Source organism: Danio rerio, chromosome 15, assembly GCF_052040795.2.
Source record: "Danio rerio strain M-AB ecotype USA chromosome 15, GRCz13ab, whole genome shotgun sequence".
NCBI classification, from domain to species: Eukaryota; Metazoa; Chordata; class Actinopteri; order Cypriniformes; family Danionidae; genus Danio; species Danio rerio.
The window spans coordinates 15,213,532-15,218,944 of record NC_141035.1 but is presented as its reverse complement, the minus strand read 5'-3'; positions in this window follow the sequence as shown (position 1 = coordinate 15,218,944).

Below are 5,413 nucleotides of genomic sequence, written 5' to 3'. Positions count from 1 at the left end.
AAGTTTAGTACTCACCATTATCAATTATGCAAATTTAAGTTTTTTTGTGTTTTTTTTTTTTTCTCACAGAGCAGAAATTTTAAATATTTAACATCAACCTTTATTATAATAGCAAATCTGATGATTTTTTTTCTCTCTCTCTTCAATCTGCAGATCTTAAAAACCCCTGCTAAGCTGGAAATCCAGTTACTCTTCTGTGTATACATTTCCGTCCATGATTAATTCAGGTTTTGGACCCTGTTAACCAAGTGATCTTATCTGCAGCACCACTTACTGGAGAACGGCAGAGAAATGTGTCCTGTCCGCCTCTAGATTTTGGAGTAGCCTCTTGATATTTTATCCCGACTCTTTGAGCACAACCTCTCACCTCTCTGGATCATTCAAACTCTTAGTGCTCTTTTGTGCTTTGCTTTCTGTGACACCAGGACAGGACGACCTCGAGATCCTATTCAGTTTGCCTGGTGGGTGGATGTGTTGGTGGAAATAGCAGAGAGGTGGTTTAACCTCCGCCCAAGATCTTCCATAACTGAGAAACTCTGGATGTGTTGACTCAACTCATCTTTAGACTTGTTCGTTGACCTGAGCATTGTGACTTAGAGCTCTAGAGCTGTATCAGCACTATATACAAGAGCTTTATGTAGGTGTTTATTTCGCTGACTGTACATTATCCTGCATATTACACTGCTGCCTACCAAATAAAGTTGTAAATGGGTATGAAATATTGATTCGAGTTCACTGAAGTCATTTTACTCTGTGAGAAGAAAGAGCATATGAGATGAAACTAGCACAGTGGCGTCTAGAATATATATCACTCTGTATCTAGAATTTTGTGATCAGAAGCTCCAATAGTAGACTAGTAAAGAAATGTGTCAACTTATATAACTAAAGAGATAGTTAACCCAAGAATAAAGAACATTTAGTAATCATATACTCACCCTCAAGTGGATTTTTTCATCTGTTTCATCAAGTTTCATTCATCTGTTGAACAGAAGAATGTGGAATCTGATTAACATTGACATTCAAAGTGACGTTGAATGAACGATGACATACTTTACGTGAGCCCTTTAAGAACAAGTCATTATCACAAATTCATTAAAACAGACCGTCTTGACTTCTGAAAAATGTAAATATTTTATGCTAAAGCTGAAATAAATATGCATTTTATGGTTTTAAGAGATGGCATACAACTTAAAAATACCTATAAATAAAATTAAGTTAAAAAAATATTTATGCACTGGCTTATTTTATTATGACATTAATAATTTATTTCAATAATTGAGACATTAATATGCATTAAATTCATTAAATACAGCAAATATATCAATTAAGTCAGTGTTCCTCTACCTGGAGGGCCACCAGCTCTGCACATTTTCCATGTCTCCTTAACCCTTATGTACTGTTGGGGATGTTTCCATCCACTCTGGAGTGATTTTGAGTCCTAATTTAGCAATAAATATTTCTGTTTAAGCTAGCAGAATGATATTTGGTGACAAGTCTTATTTTGAGAACATACTTTTGATAATTATTATTTTATTTATTTATTTTTAAGTCAACAATACACTCTGGGCAAATTCACTACCCTTTATTGCAGTATGTTAGGGATAAAAACATCCACTAAATTAAACTTCTGTAAAAATGCACCAATTTACTTATTTATTTTTTAGAAATCTGTTAAATAACCCCAGTCCTATCAAAACTACTAATTGCTTAAAAACGTCCTGCATTTTAAATCTTTAATTGTCAAATTCATAAATGATGTCACTGAAAAACACACACAAAATGATATTTTCAGTATAAAAAGTAATTGTGGACTGGGTTTGTTATTACCAATTATCAAAGTCTTGGACAAGTGAAACAACATTGGCTTTGATACATTGCTTTTGATTAATTCTCATTTTTCTCACTAAATTATTATTGGTGGCTGTTTTTGCCTAATTAACTTCCATCATAACCACAATTTTGATTACTAAGCCAGGACACCATATAATCATGCATTTTTGATTGTTGGTGGTTTTCCCTGTTGGGAGAAATGTCAGATTCTTAACTGTTGATTATCAGTTGGCACCATTAACCCTTTAGAAAGACAAAAAAAAAAAAAAAAGCCTAGTTTCTGGATTTTATATTGAGTATAACAGCAAATTAAATCATGTGTGTGTCTGTGAGAGTATGCGAATAACCTTTGTGCACTTACCTTGATGTGTGTGAGAAAATCTAAATATGCATCTCTGCTCTTAGTACTAAAAGGAGTAAACAAAAACAAAGACTGTATTTATGCACCATCAAATGTGGTTATAATGGAAGTCAATATGCCAAAAACAGCCACTAACAGTAAATTAGGGGGATAAAATGCTAATCTAGCAATACATCAAAGCCAATGTTGTTAACTGAAAATACACCATTCTGTGTGTTTACATTTAAACAGTGCACAAGGGTTAACTAAACACACCTGATTCAGATCATCAGCTCATTAGCAGAGACTGATGTGGGTGTGAAAGAAATGGGTGTGACAGACAAAGGGGACATCCAAAACATGCAGTGTTAGTGGTCCTCCAGGAACGTGGTTAAGAAAAACTTAACTGAGGGATATTTTTTAATCTAGTCAGCATTCAGGTTAGCGTTCACTGGACTAATCAACATAAATCCACTCAATATTATAGTCTTTATAAATTTGGAATCAAGTTTTGGCTAAATACACAAGTATATAATTTAATGTGAGAAACTGTTTGAATAAATAATATGTTCATTTAACAATGATGCATTAAAATGATGAATAAAGAAAGAAATAGACATTCATGCTGTTTTATAGTTCACCAAAAGATTGTGGATGGTTATTGAAGCCCTGCGGATTGCTAAATCTGATTCCAGCTCACCCCTTCTCATTCTGCTAGATCTGCATGTCGTCTTTGACATCATAATTCATCAGATCCTTTCGCCCACCCTCTCATCACTGGACATCACAGAAACTCCACTTCACAGGTCTGAGTTGTACCTCACAGACAGGTTTTTCAGGGTTGCCTGGAGGTGAGAAACATTAAAATCTCATGAAATAGTCATGGGGGTTCCACAGGGTTCAGTTTTCGGACCACTCCTGTTCTCCATTTACACTATAGATGTACACCACTGGAACAGAAAAACATGGAAGCACATAGTTTCTTTATTGCTATGCTGATGCCAAGCAATATTTTTAGTTGTATCTGGCCAGTACATTTCAGACTGCCTGGAGGACATCTCGGCATGGATGAAAAACCAACACCTGCGGCTCAACCTGGCAAAGAGAAAGCTTTTGGTTTTTCCTTCCACTCTGGCTATACCATCCAAAACACAGTTATCTCATCAGCTCTGGCCAATATTTGATGACCAGGTGATCTTCACATTGCAAACCACATTGCAAAGACAACTTGATCATGCAAGTTTGCACAAATATAAATAAAAAAATAGATTGTTTTATTTTGTGGTTTGAAAAATGTGAAAAAGCTGAAGCTGAAGACTAAGTCAAAGTTGCCTGTTTAAGATTAATATTTTTTTAAGAAAATCCAAATGTGCATGTGGTATTTTAGTCAGATTTATATTATAATAAAATCTGTATAAATAAATAATTTTGACATTATTTCTGCTAAATAATAAACAATCCTCGTATGTTGAGTCTGAAGGCTGATTTATACTTTTGCTTGTGTAAGAATAGGTTTTAACCACAGCGGTTTGAACTGTAGTTCTGCTAAGTGACTAAAAAGTTATCAGGATGATGGTAAAAAAACTGTACATTTCTAGTCAAACTGTTCTTCTGCAATCTCATACCAAAAACAGAAATAAGGGCAGTATTAATAGCTATAAATGTGGGAGAGCGAAGATATTATGTGATTGTATTGTATTGCAATATGGAATAATTAAATGTTGATGTTAAATCTAAAGCAATTCACAAATACTTGAAAATGAGATGATTTAATGGCAATAAATCTCTATAGTTACAACTGAATTTATTACAAAATAACTGTTGAAAATTATAAAATATGAAAGGATAAAACATATAATATAAATTGTACCCAGCTTAAATGTAAAATTAAAGTTACCAGAGGTTGAAAGAGAGACAAAGGGGGAGGGAGAGAGAGACAAAGAGAGCAGGCCCAGAAGTTAGCCTGATTGCAGTAGAGGCAGAGAAGATAGACTCCAGAGGAGGAGAGGAGCAGAGCAGGAAATGAGAGGGCAGAAAAAGACAGGGCAGGCAAAGAGACAGAGCAGATCCTTCTGTATCTTTCTTGACCATGTGACAAAGGCCCAAATGCTGAGACATTTAAACTGACGGTCCCACTTTATATTAAATGTCCTTACTATGTACTTACATCAAAAAAATAAATACAATGTACTTACTGTGTTTATAATGTATTTGAGACCACGTGGTGCTTCCGAGTTGGGATAGAGGTTGGGTTATGGACAGGTTTGGTGGCATGGGTAGGTTAAAGGGTGGGTTAAGGTACAAATGTAATTACATACATGTGTTTAATCAAGCATAAGTACACAGTAAATACATGTATTTACACAATAAGTACATTGTAACAAACTATTAAATCCTATGTAAGTACATATTAGTTAAGGCCACTTTATATAAAGCAGGACCAAACTGACCAATCAACTTGTGACCACATCATAAAACCCCCAAAGTCCACATATCAGGCCCTGATCTTATCAGTATCTGCCTTTGGAGTCAGTATGGATCTTCTTGAGTCAAAAAGACATGTTTTGACAAATAAACAAAGGCATATTTTAATTTAGCCTCTTACACTTGCTACCGCATTGCTGACCTCCGCTTACTGTGCGAGCATCTCACGGACAAGGTTTTTATACTTGGCGCGTTTGCCATAGTGATATTCTTTAAAGAGTCACAAAACACCAAAACACATTTTTTTTTTTATGTTAACAGTTAAAAAAAATTGTTTTTGCATTATTTAGAGCAAATTCGTTCCTCTGGCTTGACAATAAATTTTGAAGATACGCCACGGTGATGAGATCATTGTGTATAATCCAGGTTGGACACTGGATGTGTGTACCGGTTGGTACATCATGACGTCTTTGAGTTTTAATCATTAATTCATGAGAAAGCCTTAGTTTCGAACCAATGAGCGCAATCTATTGGGAATGAGGTGCAACTTCATTAAAATGCATGAAATAGATCGTTTTTACTTGTTATAGTGTTCAGACGGCAGAGAGACGCCATGCTGTGTTGCCATCTACCATAGATATATACACTAGATGTCGCCTGGCCTATTGTTGTCTATTGGACGGAATGCGTCATTAGCGCCGCCATCTTGCTACAGAGTAGCGCTCCTTTGAAATGAATGCGGGACCAAGGTACAGTGGAGGACCGTGGCCATCCAAAGCCAGAGATATACACATATACACATATATCTATGATCGGGAG